The sequence below is a fragment of the Plectropomus leopardus genome, chromosome 9, assembly GCF_008729295.1.
Source record: "Plectropomus leopardus isolate mb chromosome 9, YSFRI_Pleo_2.0, whole genome shotgun sequence".
Taxonomy (NCBI): Eukaryota; Metazoa; Chordata; class Actinopteri; order Perciformes; family Serranidae; genus Plectropomus; species Plectropomus leopardus.
In genome coordinates this window covers 32,253,420-32,271,945 of record NC_056471.1, presented here as the reverse complement: position 1 = coordinate 32,271,945, position 18,526 = coordinate 32,253,420, and the positions used below count along the sequence as shown (strand labels likewise).

Here is an 18,526-nt window from a genome sequence, read left to right as displayed (position 1 = left end):
AAATGTTGCATGTGTGCGCAAACATTTCACCTCATCTCAACTTTGAAAGATATTAATAAAAACAAGATGAATCTGAACAAACGTGTGTACAAACTTTCAGCACTTTTTCTTGTCCGATACTGAGATAGATTTTAGATTCGAGGTCTGAACAGAAGTCGGATTCAGTGATTCGGTGAAACGTTGCGACCTCTCAGTGATCTTCAGCCTCGGCGTGTTGGTTCTGATTAACAGTGAACACTAACGGCGAGCGAGCGAGCGAGCAGTGTCAGTTGATCTCTCTCTCTTATCTCCCTGCTGTTTATTAAGTGTGAGACCTCACACTCCATCTGTCGCCCTCACGCTGCCTTTTCACCGCTAATTCAATCCAACCTTCCCTCCCTTTTTTCTTTTCTTTTCTCCTCCACTCATTCACCTCCGCAAACAATCTGCCTTCCTCCTCCTCCTCCTCCTCCTCCTTCTCCTCCTCCTCTCCATACGTTGGAGAAACACCCGGAAATGAGTTTGGGGAGATACTTCTCCATAATCAAGCCCATTAATCATAAAAGGCTGTCAAATTTGACTTTGGGGACAATTTGTCAGCCGATCTTGCCCACTCCGCTTTTGTCACCGTTGGCTCTTGTATTCTGTAAGGATGATTGACACACCAAATGCCGGTGAGTAGAATAGCTAGTTTGCACTAATATGCATAACCGCGGCTTTCATGAATAAGAATAAGGCAGCTATATACGGCAGCGCAGAGGGGTCTCCTTCAAAAGGGCTCCGTCGCCGTTTGTCGCCGGCGCTCCCAAATAGATGTTATTACCATTATAACAATATTTGTTTTCTTTCCCCGGGAATGGGCGACCGCGAGCTGCTAAATCAAATTTGTCGGAGCGGCGGCAGAGGAGAAAAAGGGCTTTCAGGCTGCGACTGGGGTGGGGATGATATCTGAAGGGTGACAGAGCGCTGAGGGACGTGGCCCTCGTCGCAAGGAGCTGCTGCCATGTTGGATTTTCCTGCCTCCCCGAGAGGAAGCAGAGAGTGAATCTATTACCTCCGCCCGCCGCCCATGAAAGAGGGATTTCATTGTTGGATCCCAAAGAGACTTTTTGGGGGGATGCAGAGCAGCAGAGGATGAATGGAGATAATGCGTCGGGACGACATGAGCAGCAATCAGCGGCGAGTCCCAAACCGGATTGCCTCTCAGCGCTGCGTACATACATCCCAACTTATAAAACAAGTGAGAGGCACTATGGGAAATGCTGCAATTGAATAAAAACCCATTTACACTCTGAGAGAGAGAAAGAGAGAAAGAGAGCGAGGAGGGGAGAGATCTATGATGTTTAACTCTTTATCTTCAGGAGTGATTCTGATCTGTGACCTCGTGGCCTCTGAGCAGATCTACCCATGATGCCTTGCTCAGTGGCACATTTATCTCAGAGGTTTAATCCTTCATATTTAACATGTTTATTAACTTTATATTGTCCTTCTGGTTACAGCTGTCTACACATCTGTCTCATCCCTCTTCTGCCTCTGTAGGACGGATGTTATAAAGGCAACTAGTGACTACAGGATGTTTAAATACTAGCATTGGATAGTTGCTCCAAAAAAGTAATGTATTACACACTACTCGATAATTTTAAAAAACATATAAAAGCAAGGGAAGCCTGAGGCCCTGATCAGATGCGTTTTAGTACTCTGCAGTGACTTTCTGTAGTATTTTCAATGACAGTTAAGTGTTTTGCTTATCACTTTTACGTTGCCAAGCACCTCAAGTTTTTCAGCTCTGTGTGCCGTCGTGTTTTTAGAGAAGCTCCCTAAATGTGTTGAAAAAAACTGATAGCATAAAAGATGCAGCCGTCATTGCCTTTTTTTCCTATTGTCCAACCAGAAGCATTAAGAGACAGTTCTATGGTGTTAGCGTTCACGGTTTGTGTAACATTAGTTCATGTTCACTGTCGCCCGAGGCAAGCTGAAAAACATATCTGAACAAACTGAAGCCCCGACTGCTTTCTAATATTTTACAAACTGTAATCAGGTCCGACGACGCAGCAAACTACAGGAAGTGCTCTGTCTGATGGACCTTTTATTTATTTACTCTGTGTATTAAGTAATTTTCTTACAATACTTGTTACATTACTTTTGCTTTATTCTCTGCAACATCACGCATTATCTTGTAATTGCCAGTTAATAATCTAACGTTAAACGTTACACATGCCCGCATATCAGCACAAATCCATGTTCTTTTAAGGCAGATGATGGCAGACACAAAGAAAATATAACACCTTTAAATGGCTTTTTAAACGGCACTTAACGGGTCAAACAAACTTACTCGACTTGCTTAAAACATGGCTCTTTGTAGACTAGTCAAGCTTCTTTGATGTATTTATCACTTAAGTAACTGTTATACTTCAAGGAGGAGTCTTTAAAAATCGTATTTCAGATGACCTGCTCCTCCTCTGAGTATTTTATACAACTGATAACCATCAGGCTGTGAGCCATTGTGCTGCGAGGTACTTTTCTATATTTCTATGAGGCTATATACAGTCTTTTATGTTCTTCTTTTTCAAATAATGTGATTGCATATTCACGAATATATGTAAAGACTATTTGAGGTGTTGAGCTGATACACAATCCGAAGTCCGAAGAAGAACATGTAGCTCTAATCGTCACCGGTTTTGTGAGTATCTCATTAAAAAAACTGTTTAGGGAGCTGAAGTGTGCGGACCTCCCGTTGTTCAATGTTTTGTCTTAAATGTGGTTGCAGCACCTTCGTCTACATTTTAACTTTTTGCATTTCATTAACTTATGCACTACAAGAAGTGGACAGTGCTAAATTACTCTTTTATTAACATAAAATAAGTGAAAAAATGTTGCTGATCTAAAATAAGATCCAACGCTGCATCAAATAGAAATGCTTTTAAAGTGATGTTCATAGATTTTGACACATTTTCATTAAATTTTGCCTTAATATTTTTGGAAACTTTGGAAAGTCTAACATGAAGGTCTGTGATTTTGTTTGTTCTTTCAGGCTGTTCAGATTTAAACCGACAACTCTCTGAATTAAAAAGCCATCCACACAGGGAAGGATCTGCTCCTCCGCTCATCATCATCATGAGAGGAAGACGAGCTCACGGACGGAGAACGAAACAAAGACAGAGGCTTTTAATGAACCTCTGGACAGAGACGACCCCCCCCCCCCCCCCGCCTCCCTCTGTAGAAATTAAGCCCATTACTTCCTCTTATTAAAATCTCGCCGCACTTTGACCCCAGCGCCCCATTGGCTGCCTGCAGGGCCCTGTACTCCCTCCCAGCCAATCGATACCGGCTGCCTCCCTGCAAAGAGCCCGAGTAATTGGAGAGCGGCGGCTGGCAGTGCGAACCCTGACCCACCCCCCCACGCATTACACCGCCCATATGAAGACAGATTGCCTGATTTAGTGTAAACATATGCTGCAATTCCAGGCATCAGTGCCACTTTCTCCATCGTAATTTGTATTGATTTTTCTCTCTTTCTCTTTTTTTTCTGTGCGGCCGTCGTTTCTCCTGCTATCTGATGTTTTTTATAAATCAGAAAAGGAGGAGAGGAAGATAATTCAGAGGTGAGAGGAGAGGAGGGGGATTCTTTATATATTTAATCAAGTATTTATCGCTCTCTCTCTCTCTACATTTGGCTTTTTTTCCTCTCTGCTCTCTGTGAAAGTGATCAAACGGTTGGTTGGCGTCCTGCTGATCGGAGCGCTCTGTTATTAGGCGACTAAGTGACTGAGGAGAGGAAGAGGGGGGAGAGATGGGAGAAGAAAGGGGAGGCGGGTTACATGTTAAACTAATTTCTTGACGGCAGATTTGCAGCATCAGAGGAGACGAGGAGCGAACGGCGGGTCAGAGCTGTGAATATTTACACATTTATGAGCAGCGACGTTCACTTCCTCCAGCTACAAAAACACTAAAACTACGCGTGAAAACTGGAACATTAATGGTCGAGAAAGGTCCTGCTTGATTAATAATATTCAAATAATCAGAATGGCCAGTTTTAAAAGGAGCTTTAACAGTCAAATAAAAGCCAGTGTCACATATATAAAATATACTTCTACATACAGTAAAATGAAACCAGAAGGCAGTATAAAATAATACGATGAGAGGACAGTTAAAGGGAATAATACGAGTAAAAATTCAGTATATAAAAACTGTAAAGACAGCAGAGAATTCATTACAAAAGAATGTAGTACTGAGAGAGTAGTAGGTGTACTTCTTGTATTCATACCAGTAGCAGGATTTTATTAATACTGAGGTCATGAGTTCCCCTAAAGCAGCCCCCAAACACAACTTAGACCTCAAAAGATCTCATTTTATTTTGCAACCAAGTAAAACACCAAACGTTTGCTGTGTCTTGCTTCTTCGCTGCTTCGATTTTCTGCTTTTCTCTGCTTTACATCTCTGAGTTTTGTTTGGATAAAATGAAAGATATGAAGACGTCAGTTTGAACTGTGGGAAACTGTGAGGGCATCTGTCACTATTTGCAAATGTTTTATGACTAAACAATAACTTATTTCATTAATAAAATAATAACTTGTGGTTGCATTTTTATTGATCTGGGTTTTTAAAATTGTATTTATCTAGTTAATTGCTTAACTATATTTTATCAATTTTATTTCCAAACATGGGGATCTAAAAGCTTGAGTAAACATGTCAAGTTTATAAAAAACCCCACTTTATTTCATTGTACAGTACAATTGAAGCACAAGCTTATATTCTGAAGTGCTGTTTCTGTTTCTAATTTGTTGATTCAAGCCAACATGTTTAGATTTAGCGAAATAAAATTGATTATTTGGTAACTTATCTAATGTGTGGCCTGTAAACTAATGACTAAGCAGAAATCTGGACCTCATGAGTGGACCAGTTGGGAACGACTAGTCTTACATTTGGGAATTAGCGATTAAATATCCATTATTTGTATGATTTTAATCGGATAAATCAAACTCCACCAGACTGCTAAAGACCTAAAACTCCCAGCAGAAATATAGAGTACAAGTACCTCAGTGACCTCTAAAGTGGTAAAATACGACAGATGACGGATGTAGCAGTAGTAGTCGTCATACCGCAATCACCTCCAATCGTTTCAACAAAGTAAGCAGTAACTGTTGTAGCAATAAACAAAGTAAAGAAGGTAATAACTATGATTCACATTTTGTTTCATTTGTTGTATTCTGATCTAATCATGCTTTCAAAACAAAAGCAGATAAAACATTACCAAACAGGCTCAAAGCTCTGACCATTTTCCCAGAAGTCTTTGCTGTCCAATCTCATTAACAAAAAGCCCTACTGACCAATCACAGCACCTGTCCAACAGTCTGTTCCCATGGCAACACCTGGCTTCTCTCACGCAAAAAACTCAAGCAGCCCACCTCAAAGGTGTCAAAGGTCAAATCAGGGTCATAACAATAAAGTGACATAAGACAGACCTGAAACCAGCAACGTCAACAGGTCTGAACCTGAACCCAGATACACTGAAATCCAGAACCTTGCACCCTCCTGATGCTGAGGGGGCAGGGTTACATCAGGTGTCAGGGCAATGAGTTTGGTTAAAAAAAAAAAACGTTTTTACTAATCCACTTTGTGGTGAAATGGACAGCACCAGATGTCACAAATACTGTCAACTTCAAGTCTAAAACCTTCACAAAAATTTTTCCCAAGAAATCTTCACTTAAGCTAAATTGTCTGCTTTAGCTCCAAGAAACATTGCATTGTGGGACAATTGTAGCCAATCAAGTAGTAAAAGGTGTCCCACAAGGATCAATACAAGATCCTCTGCTATTTCTACTTCAATATTTTTTTCTATTTATTATTCAAACAAAGAAAAACTTTTCTTGATAATACCATCGTGTATGCCATCATATTTTCTGTGGCTTTTAATCACTAAACATCACCAAAAAAAGGCAAATGGTTTAAGAAACACAAGTAGTCAGATGTTCAGAGGGGTTGAGCAGAAACAGTTTATAGAGATTCTCTAAACCACTTTATTTGGAGATCAGAGTCAAATTAAGGGCAAAGAGTCACTAATAATAAACTCGTTGGAGAACTGCACAAACACAACAACACTAAGTATTAAAGTAAGTCAAAGCTGAAAACTGTGATGGATGTTTACAACAGACGTTTTTAGTCCGGATTTTATCGATCAGCTAAATAAGTTTGTCTAACCAGTTAAGTTTTTTGTCCATGGCTAGATTAATCTACCAAGGGCCCTTGGGGCGGCAATGAGCCAATGGGGCCAACTTTCACAAAATATATATTGCAAATTTAGTGCTTATACTGTCAGACACAAGTGCAGTATTTTAGGAATATGCAACATGTTTTTAATGTTTATGTGTGTTAGTGTGAAAATGGGATATTAGCAGTGGTGGAATGTAATTAATGTAAATTTTGCTACTAGTAACTTCACAAATTACATTTTTTGAAGTAACGACAAAATATTTTAGCAAATATGATATTACGTAACAGTTAAATCAATTACAGCTGAAACAATTACTTCATTTGTCAACTACTACCGACATTTTTCCCAGTTTGTCTTTGTTTCCTTGACACGTTTCTCATCTTTTTTCTTTCCTTCGTCTTTCTGTGTCATAAATCAGAGTTTGTCTCTGTATAAAAACTAAACTCCAGGTGAGGCTCACCTGTTCTGTATCTAACCGACAGAGAATCGGAGATGAAGTCAGGGTGAAGCCTCCTCTTCCTCTCTCTGTTCAGACTGTGATAATTCCTGTGTTGGTGCTGCAGATGCCGGCTGATAACAGATCAGAGGATCAGAGGTCTGGAGGGAGGGAGGATGCTGGATTACTGGAACATCTCTGCAGGCTCATTACCCCGCTCGCATCGGCTCCCACAATTCCACAGGCCTCCATGCTTCAGAGGAGCATGTATACATCCACTAAGCCTCTGTTTACATCCTCCTCCTCACAACTGTTTACATTTATTTATCGCTCACTATTTTTCATTTGCTGGTTCTCACCGCCGTTGGGCCTCTCTGAGTGGGAATCTGTTTTTCTACGCCGCTGCTTTGTACATATTTACCAGCCGGAGATGAAATATGCACTTTGGGGGGGGATCCCTGCTCACCTTTACCTTTTTTGTTTTGCTGTGATGGCCTTGTCGAAGGCGCAGTCATGTCCCCGATGAGCCGCAGATAGACTTTATCTGCTGCAGCTCTGCGTGGCTTCCTCCTGTATTACACTTATCATTTCAAATAGACTCCATAAATTCCATATGAAACAGGCGGCTGAGTGGCGACTCCCCCGACACGTCTCCATCCCGCAGCAACATGTGCTGCAATTTCCCATCTCCCCCGGCTGTATGATTGATGCAGGTCAGAGCGGCGTTTGGCCTCGCTACCCACAGATCGCCACTGCTGATGATTCCTCACTTCCTCCAGGGTGGGGGGGGTCTGACAGACAGCGCAACATGCTGAGCCTTAAGTGGACGGGCTGATTTGTTTTGCTGCTTGTCAAGTGGCCAACTGGCGTCAGCCGGGGCCGAGGAGGGGGATGCAAGGCTGTTGAAAAGCAGCCATAACACCCTGGATGCATCCTTTCACCGGCTTATCGATCTGCTGTTTTATTCGTCCGACTTTCAATTCATCACTCAGTCATCAGAGAGAGGAGGCCGACACAAACAACAACAAGGGACGCTACGTTTGGTTTGTTAAGCACAAATTTATCTTTATCTTCACCATGAACCTGAAACTTAAAGAAACAATCATATGTAATTCTATATTTTTCTTCTTGTCAACAAATCTAATGTTCAGGGGTGTCCCTGTAGCTCACCTGGTGGACTCTGCGCTCCATGTACTGATGCCTGATTTATGGTCGGATACGTGGCAGAAATTATGTGTTTTCAACGGAAAAAATGTGTCGCTCTACACTTTCCTTTCATGAAGCAAATCTGAAGAATGTAGTTGTTGCGAACACGTCATAATCTGTCGTGCATTGTGACTGATTATTCCTCACTGATACATTTACAGGAGTTTCGTGTCACGCTGGTGAACAACAAGCACCGGATCCAGTTACCAAATTCTCACAACAGTAGGCGGACAACCAAAAACACCAAAAGTGCATCTCTTCACACACGTCCCGTATTCGTTGGACCAAAACATATTCACCCTGCAGCTCTATGTTTGTTCAATGGATGCACTGACCATCTCCTTTTCTTGCATCCCCAATGCTGACTCAGTAATTTTAACAATCTCTTATTTTTTAACTCACTGATTTCATCAAATGTCTCAATTATCAAAATGAAGAGGGATCGTAGATCAAATATAGACACAAAACAAGCAGCTGTCAGAAGGACATAAACACAGATCTGGATAACATAACGTTAATACATAACATAACGTCTTTTTAAAATAGAGATGACTGAGACCTTTTGCCAAAGTGTGATCTGAAAGCATTGTTTGGCTCTTTAATTTCTGTCAAACACTCGTCATTCACTCAACCATAACTCAGGCTAAAGGCTGTATGCCACAGCAGCCCGGGTTCAAATTTGCTGTATGTCATCCTCCCTCTCTCCCCTTTCCCTGTATATCTTGTCTGCACTTTCAAACAAAAGGCCCAAAATGTTACCAAAAAACATAAAAACACTCATATTCAAACTCAAACCAACAACATGGCGAACAGACCTCCACATGTATTGTGTTTTTCTAGTCATTCGACTGTTTAAAGCACTTTTATACTGCTCACATTCACACAGAGATTCATACGCTGATGACTTTTTTTAAAGACGTTCATACACAATCACATCAATGAAACAGACACCAGGAGCAACATGAGAATGAGAAAGAGAGAGAATTCCTGCACACTGTCCGAACACTTGCAAAAAAACCCATTATTAAGTAACTGACATTTCTGTCGTCAGTGACCGAAACATCGTTTACTTAACCCTTTGAAACATAAGTAAACTGGCAACAAGCAACTTGACAAACAAAGGCCCAAAAATAACAATAAATCAGTAAAAAGTTATAAGAAAATTATATGTTTGTGCAATACTGATGCCGCAACGTACACAGAATGTATCTTTTTTTTTCTTGTGGGAAACTTTATTGTGTCTTAATCACACTTGAAAGCATCCTTGGGGCACCTGGTGGCTCAGTGGATAGAGCCGCGGCCCATATACAGAGGTTATATCCTCAACGCAGCAGCCGCAGGTTTGATTCTGGCTTCGGCCATTTGCCCCCCCTTCACGCGCAAGCTGTCCTGTACATTAAAGGCAATAAAAGCCCCAAAAAAAAAATCTTAAAAAAGAAAAAGAAAAAAAAGAACCTAAGTGTCCTTTGGCTCAGTCAGTTTATCATTGGTTTGGTTCATTTTCATGAAATTTCATGAAAGGTGGAAAAACCGAGGATATCACCAGATTATCGTGTAATATGTTACACGATGAATCTGTGATAATTCAGCTCAGATCCTCTAATGACAGCTGGACGGTCACTGTCTCCTCGTGGCGACAGATGAAGACAAATGAAGCGATGTGAGAGCCGCACTGAGAGATTTGAGGGAACACATGATCAGACTCGTCCCTGCTGACAGCTGCCAGGTATTTTCAGAACTGCAGGTAACCTCGTCTCGTTCTCCCTCCTCTGCGATTGTCGTGGGAGTGACACAACATCTCTCTGTAGAGCATCTATAACCCGGATGAACATCTCGCTGCCGCCTGTCGTGCTGGCGGCTCCCGGGACCGGAGCGACAGAAGAACACCCACTCCCCTTCTGCTTCCTCCTCCGAGAGCCGCCACTGACGCAACAACCTCAGTGATTAGAGCGAGCATCCGCCCAGATCCAGCATGTTAATCAGTGAATAATTACCTCCTCCTGATTAGAGCCGAGCGAGAAGGAGAGTGCCTCAAAGAAATAGGCCCCCCACCTGAGAAGTTATTATTTTCTGGAGTCGCGGCCGAAAATGCCCCTGCAGAAACAGCCAATTACCCGACATTAGTTCCCCACAAGTCCCCGTTCTCCTAAGTGGAGCGGTGCCGCTGTGCTCTTTGATATATGAAATGTGGTGCGTCTCTGCTGAGAGTCGGAGGAATTCCCCCGGCGGAGAACACACTTCTGCTGTCTATTAAAAGACGAGACAAGAGATCAAAGACGAGTAGAAGAAGAAACCACTCGAGTTGTTTCATTACAGCCGCCTGATGAGAGACGCCACCGACGCCTCGTTACATCACACGTCAGGTTCGAGACGTTTAACCGCCTCGCAGATTAACTCTCCGAGCGTCAGCTGGGCTGAGGTCAACACGGGTCAAAATGAAACATAACTAATGAGATGGGCTGAACTCTGAGTTGCCAGTTTTTTATGCAATATTTGACCTTTTCTTATGCGTTTGTGGTTCCTGCTGTTTATTATCTGATCTTTAAAAAATACTTATGACTGATGTTTTTTCATTGATGCACCTTTAATGTGGAGGCTCATGCACACTTTCAAAGAAACTTGTGGACAGGTGTGTAGGAGGACAATGTCCAAAATGAGAAAAAGTCTCTAATTACCCGCTTATTTTTTATAAAGTAAACAACGTTTTGGTCGTCGGTGACTGATTTTGTTTTGTTAACTGATTGTTATTATTTCTTGTAACAATTAATAAGGTGTTTTGAAACTGACTGATCCTGAAGATTTACAACAAAATACACTATCAACAAAAAAAAGAGAAAATTATAGTGAATTTGTTTGGCAGAAAAAAAACTTAAGATAACTTATTAAACACAAGAAGAGACATGTTTGCAGATTTTTAAAAAAAAATCTAAAAAATTAGCTTTTACATTACATTTAACCAAAAAAAACTTTTTTTTTTTTAATCAATTATTTTTTTTCAAGAGTGTCCTGGCCAAGACAGGCAGCAACAAAAACATGGAATAAAGATATGAAATCAAAATATAAAACTCCAAAGCAGCAATATAAAACACAAAAAAGAACAGAAAATAAAGATACTACAAGGAAGGACTAAAAAAGTATGTTTAAAAAACACTATAAATACACCCTAACACCCTAACAGATACACCCTAACATGTAGAGGATGACATACAAAAGTCCTGCAACAGTGCTTTGAAACGGCCTACAGGAACCAATGAGTTTTATTATTATTTTATTTTACTTTTTTATTTTATTTTATTTCATTTTATCTATTGTTTTTATTATTTCATTTTTTTTATAAATCATTTTTTTAATTATTATTTTTATTTTCGTTTTTGTCAATCCTGGGCTTCATCGTGTACCCCCCACCTCTGAAACCAAACCTCGACCCCTCACACAGTCTTTAAGGGCTTCAGAGCTGCCTGTCAATCACAGTTTAAAGTTCATGAAATTTCTATGAGCATCGATTGCAGCTGAGGCGGGTGGAGGGGGGGTGGAGGAGGGGGGGTAAGGTGGGGGTGTTAGTGACTCCATTGATTGATAAAGTGTCTTGCTCTGAGTTCCTCTCCTCACTTCGCCCTCCTGTGCTGCGAACACTCTGACATGCTGCGAGGCGTTTGTGTGAAACTGAAGCTGCCGCAGAGATAACGCAGGTGTTACTGTGGGTTTAAACACAGGTGTGATGCTTTAAATCACAGGTAACGTCTTCAGAAAGTGTCTCAAAAAACAAGTGCGGGTGCAGACAGATGCGAGCTTTCAGCACAAACATCACGAGAGGATGTTTTGACACGGGTGACAGACGTTATTAAAAAGTGAAAGTTTAACGAAGACAGAAATACAAAAGGTGAGAAAACAAAAACGTTAATCATCAATTTGAAGTCATCCTGTTGTTTAAAATAGAAACATTTATCTGTTATTTTATTTGTTCTTATTTTATGTTTCAACCAGCAGCTTCAACATGCAGTATATGTGTTTGGGGCATAGTGCCAAATTTTAGACCCTGCAAAACTGATGTGGAAACACTTTTTTGTCTTTTCTAGGTCACATGATGCTATGGCTGCGTGCTTGTCGGTGGGAACTGGCGCTGTCATGATGCAGCAGGAGCCACGAGAGGTGTCATTGCATTGCATGACATTATTACTTAAATTATGAGCAAAAATAAATTTGTAACTTCTTGTTTGGGGTCTAATACACAACAAGCATGAAAAACTGAAAAAGGAAACAAATAGAGCACACAAATGAGTGTTTTTTCTCATACAATGTGCTAAGATCTGTAAATCCACCTGAAGAATGAGCACTTTTTCTGTTTTAGAGCCAAACTGATTAAAACTGAAGAGACATAAATGCAAAGATAGAAAACTGACGTTGCTGTTTTCCAAGCTGAAATGTTTTGAACCCAACGAAACAGTGAAACGTTCTGAGTCTGAGCGAAAACCATAAAGGAAAGAACCATGAAGAGTGTTTCTTTGTGTCCTCTGTCTGTCTGTCTGTCTGTCTGTCTGTCTGTCTGTAGGTACAAAGCTGATCCTGAGACAGTTACAGATAATTGCCTCCATGTGTTACCGTGACAGTAATTAAACAATAAAAATTCAGAAGTCAATTAGTGAACGCTGCTTCACATGAGAGAAGGAGGAGGGGGAGAGAAAGAGAGAGAGGAGATAAAGAGGGGAGGGAGAGAGAGATAACTCCTCCTGCAGAAAACTTTACAGCGCTTCGGATTCGAGGTTTAACTTTCGGCTCTCGGTTACATGTTCACAAGACCTTTAGCAGACCTTTATGGAACAATCTGCTAATGCCTTCCATGTGTGTGTGTGAGTGTGTGAGTGTGTGAGTGTGTGTCGGTGGTGGAGGAACAAAACGTACAAAGTGCTTCATTGTATTTCCTGATTGGAGCAGCAGCTAAAAGGAAACTGAGAGCGTGGAGGCCAAGCAGAAACTTTTAGGCAAAAAAAAGTAACATGTCAAGACTGAAATTTAAAGCTATGATTCTTGGCAATAATAAAATGTACAAAACTTTTTCTGCAGTGTAATAAATAAATGAATGCTTTAAATACTCTAATGTGAAACTATATCCATAAATAGCCATGGACAGATGAACATAGCAGCGGGACCCCCATCCTGAGAGACTGAAATGATACTAAATCGTGTCAACTTACACTCTATTTTGGCTTTCTTGCAGCATTATTAATTTTGCATCTTTCTTTAGTAATTTTCTTTTGTGGTCACTTTCCACACTTCCGTGAGTGTTTTTGTGTCTCTTTGTAGTCATTTTGCATCTTTTTTGCAGCTGTTTTTAGACTCTTTTTAATGCTTTTGATCTTTCTGGAGGTGTTTTTAGTTTCTTCATTGTCGTTTTGCATCTTTTTGCTGGTGTTTATGTATCCTTGTGATCATTTTTCATCATCAGGGTCTGTTTTTTCTCTCTGTGGTCATTTTGCATGTTTCCACTGTCATTTGTCTCTTTGTTGTTGTTTTACATCTTTTTGCAGGTGTTTTAAGTATCTTTGTGGTCATTCTGCATCCTTTTGGGGGTGTTTTCAGTCTCTTTGTGGTCATGTTTTTGAAAGAAATCAGGCCAATTTGCCTTGATTTCAAAGGTTTTAAAAAGCAGGTAACTAATGATTTTTCATACTTTTCTCTGTTTTGTGTCATTAAACATTTTAATGCCTTAAAACTTATTCGTGTCTCAAGTGACTGAACTGCATTTCGTTAACATGCAACCTGTCACAAAAGGTCAAACTGTCACTCTGTAAAGAGGCTTCAAGTAAATAAAGTTTGGGAACACCTGTACGAGTAGAGAGGAATACATAAACCTGAAGCTGAACGTGTGACCTCTCAGTGCAGGAGCAGGAATAATAAAATCTCAGCTTTATGTCCACAAGACAAAACACTAAATCCACTTTCAGTAAAACAATTAGGTGTTTAAGTGGAGCAGAATTTATTTGTAGAGCTCCTTAATCTCAGTGACAGTCCCAGAGGGAGCCGAACACCCACACTGCAACACCACCAACAAAAACAACACGAAGAAGAGAGCGGAGGCGTAAAAGGCGAAATCATCTGTTTTTATCTGTAAACGTGGAGCCATGACACACAGTCTTTGAGAAAAATAATTTGTGTAAACGAACTGAAATAGACAGAAACATTACACATTTTACAACTCAGGTCAGGACTGTTTTGGCCACCTACTTAGAGAACAGACTTTAAATAGGTGTCAGTTTATAGACTGACCTTTGACCTCCATCAGAGCTCCATCTGTGTTTCTTAAATACATTTCCCTGCAGTAGCCGAAAGAGCTCATTATCTGTCGTATTGTTTCTGTCCGACCTCCCTCCCTCTGTGTTTGTACTGTAGCTACATGTGCATCCATTAACATGTTTGACACCCACAATCCTTGGAGGCGTCATTTAAAACCAGAGGTGGAGCGTACGCTCACCCAGCGGTTTAAAAACAGCTTCGAGGTGAACGCTAATTATTTCTCTCTCCTTCCTTTCCCTTCAGAAACTGATCTGAGAGCATTCAAATCCCCCAAAAACTGCAGAGACAAGGTTTCTGATGCAGCAGTCAGTCTATAAAAAGATTAAAATAAAACTACAAAACCCAGCAGGTGCCAGAGGATGATGGATTTATTGTTCATATCATATTAATCATTGGCTGATATTGTAACTCCAAATATCCTCTAGCCATCAGAGGCAATGAGGCCTGGACACAGATATGTTGTTTTTGTCATTTTCTGATTGTTTTCTTCTTCTTTGTGGTTGTTTTGCATCATTTTTGGTCATTTGGTGTCTCGCTGTGGTCGTTTCACATTTTTTTGTGATTGTTTTGCATCGTTTTTAGTCATGCTGCATCATTTTCCTGATGTTTTGCAATGATTTTAGTTGTTTTGCATCATTTTAAGTCGCGTTGTGTAATCCTTGTGGTTGTTGTGCATCCTTTTCACTCATTTTAAATAACCGTTGTCTGCGTTTTGCATTGTTTATGGTCATTTGCATCATTTTGTGATTGTTTTGTATCATTTTTGAGTAGTTTTACATTGTTTTGTGGTTGCTTTGCATCATTTTTAGTCATTTTGCCTAAACTTTGTCATTGTTTTGCATCATTTTTTGTTGTTTTGAAAATCTTGCAGCCATTTTGCATTGTTTTTTTAGTAGTTTTGCATTGTTTTATGGTTGCTGTGCATCACTTTTTAGTCATTTTGCATTGTTTTGTAATGAGACTTATTGCTAACTCTGATCACTTATTTGTTATTTAGTTATTATCCAATCTTGCTCTTATTCTATTGTATTATCTATCATGTATTAATGTTAATTAATGATAATATAATATCTATCAATTGTTACTTTGGCAGCAGTTACTTTTCCTGGGTTCCCTACTTTGGTCTCTTTTTTGCAGCGAGGAAAAGCTTAATGTTGCAGCTTACAGTGACATTTTATACAGTGAGGAAGGCCCTTTCCTGATTTAGTTGTTCTTCCAGTTTGCTGTGGAAGAAACTGACTGGTCTGCACCGAGCGCCGACTTCAACCCCGTCCAACACGACTGAGAGTCAGACCTGATGATCTCGCTAATGCTCCGGCAGCAGGTTCAACATCTGGTGGGAGAACTGAAACCAGCGGAGTGGAGGTGCAATAAATGTGTCAATGTCACTGACCCATACGGCTGTAATGTTCATCTGTCCACATACTTTTGGCCAGGTGTTGTTGTTTGAGTACTCATCTAACAGAGATGCAGCAGTTCTGACATGATGTCATCCGTCTGTACTATCGACCACACCTCCTCTCTGGTGGGGGTTCAGGCATGTTGAGGCCTGCCAGAGATCCCCCAGACAGACAGACACACAGACACACAGACAGACAGACAGACAGACACACACACACACACACACACTATGCATCAGTGCATCTGTGAAATCTGAGCCTCCTTCAGGGGGAGCAGAACCATCATTTTGGGGTAAATTATGAGGAATTACGCTCCGTGTTCTTCACAATATTTACATTAAACTCATTGAACACATGTGCAGCGCTGTGGAGGAGACAAACAGCTGACTGCACCGGTGGAAGTTTCACACAGATCAGCTCCAGTGTGGCTCAGACTGGGAGCAGACTGGGAACAGAAACAGAGTCCACATCAATAATCTGCTGCAAACATGATCTCCATATTAGGAATCAATATTTTCCCTTCTGTCTGTTTTCTAAACCAGGAACCACAACGTCTTTCCTCCTCTTTCTCCTTCCCTCGTAAACACTCTCCTCTTTCTTTTTCTTCCTCATCTTCACTCCCTCCTCCTCCTCCTCACCCCCACCACCTCCTCTCTCTTTCCTCCTGAATCTGACTTTATCAGCTTAGTTTCTTTCTATCTCATCCTCTTCTTCCTCCTATTTTTTCTCCTCCTCCTCTTCTTGTCATCTGAATCTTTGACTTCCATCATCTCAGTTTCTCTCTCCTCCCCTCACCCATCTCCTCCCCCCCTGTTCTCCCTCTCCGGGGCTGCAGATCCCCTGATGCAGCTGCAGGAGGAGGGGGGAGGTGTTTGGGGGATGGAGGGGGTTAAAATTAATGAGAGGAGCCTGGAGGTATTGACTTTCCTGGGAAAACACAGCTCTCTAAAAATCAGTGGCCGAGCACCGCAATAACTCAGCACCCATCGATCCCACAACACCACCCCCCTCCTCACCCGTCCTCCCCCCACAGGCCGCATTGATCCGTGCATTACAAGCTCTGAGGCCGGCGGTGTGGACCCAGCAGCACCGCCCGGCTCGTTCAACACTGGCAGCTCTGCTGATGAGAGGGTGATGAAACCTGCACAACCAAAAAACTACAAAAAAACTACAAACCTGCACAATCAAAAGAACTACGACAGTGGAAAACCAAAAAACTACATAAGAAACTACAAATCTGATCATCAAAAAAACCAAACAACAACAAACCACAAAACCAAAGGAACAGCGACAAACCTGCAGAACCATGAAAATACCAATCAAAACTACAGAACTTAAAGAAAACTACCAACCTGCAAAGTCAAAAGTAACAACAAAACTGAACCACAAGATTACATTTTAAAAAATGACAAACCTGCACATCCACAAAAAAACTACAGAGCCAATGAAAATACTGCAAACATTCAGAGTCATAAAAATTACAAAAAAGTGCAAAACTTATGAAAATACTACAAACCTGCAGAATAAAAAAAAGCTAAACTGGAGAACCACAAAAGTACAGATAAACAAGCTACAAAACTGCATATCAGAAAAAATCCCCAACAAATCAGAACCAAAACCAAAAACTACAAATCTGCAGAAACAGAAAAACCTATTACAGAAACAAAGAAAAAAGATACAAACCTGCAGAACCAACAAAAAAACCCTTCTATATAAAATCTATAACCCTTCACATCAGAAAAAAACACAAACTACAGAACCAAAGAAAAAACTACAACTGGCAAAACCAAGGATCTACAAAAACTACAGAATTAAATAATTTTTTTAAAAATCCTACAAAACTATGAAATAGGAAAAAAAAAAAACAAAAACCTTAAAACTTGGGAAAAAACAACATACTACAGAACTGAAAAATAAAAGTCTACACAGCCACAGGTAAAGGTAAATACAAGGATGTCTACAAACTTAAAAAAAATACAAAAGATGTAAAACAAAAAAACTGTAGGCCTTTGTTTCAGTTTTATGAGATGTTCAGATGATATTTGCAAACGTGGATAAATAAAACCAAAACAGTCTGCACGGTCAGACAGGTACCACTAGAGGGAAAAAAACAAATGTGTTTTTATGTAAAGAATGCATCTCTACCCGAGCAGCAGTACTGTGAGTGTGAGTACCTGAGCAGCAGCAGTACTGTGTGTATAAATACCTAAGCAGCAGCAGTACGGTGAGTGTGAGTACCTGAGCAGCAGCAGTACTGTGTGTATAAATACCTGAGCAGCACCAGTACTGTGTGTGTGAGTACCTGAGCAGCAGCAGTACTGTGTGTGTGAGTACCTGAGCAGCAGTACTGTGTGTATTTGTACATAATCAGATTTAAAGTATCTCCGCTGCAGATCATTACAGACAGACGTGTCTCAGGTGCAGCAGGAGTCACTTTAACTCCTCTCCGCCTTTTTGTCATTCCGCAGACGGTTTCTTGCCTTTGGCCAATTTTTTCAGAGCGGAGCCGGCGGATCAAATCCCGAAGCTGCTTTAAGCTACAGAGGGGAAGAGCGCAGGGGATTCTGGGAAAACACTCGGATCTTACGGCTCGTCACTTCACCTTCAGCTGCACCTTCAGTTGTACCTCTACCGGAGGAGACAGAGGGGATGCATCACTGAAGCTTACACTGTGCTGCCACCTTAAGACACAGAGAGACTCCTGGAAAATATTCAAGGCCTACAGCTCTCTCAAGGACCTCAGAAACCTCCTTAAGGACCTCTGAAATCTGCTCAAGGACCTCCTCACCTTAAGATACACTGCAACCTCCTCAACAGACACTGGAACAATCAGACCTTCGAGACCTGCTAAAAACAACCTCATTATCTGTTTTAGGTCTGTTGGAAACTCTGCAAGGTCCTTATAACCTCGTCAAGGAGCTCTGGAAACTCTTCAAGGCTACAAAAACCTCCGTAAGATATCTGCAACCTGCTCAGGGACACTACACTACTGTTAAAAAGTCT

General features: G+C 40.9%; 1 protein-coding gene across 1 annotated transcript in view; it reads right to left on the bottom strand.

Annotated features, from left to right (window-relative positions):
• LOC121947826 (transcription factor COE3-like) overlaps positions 1-18,526 on the bottom strand; it is a 178,034-nt gene that overhangs the window by 34,506 nt on the left and 125,002 nt on the right. The window lies entirely within an intron of this gene.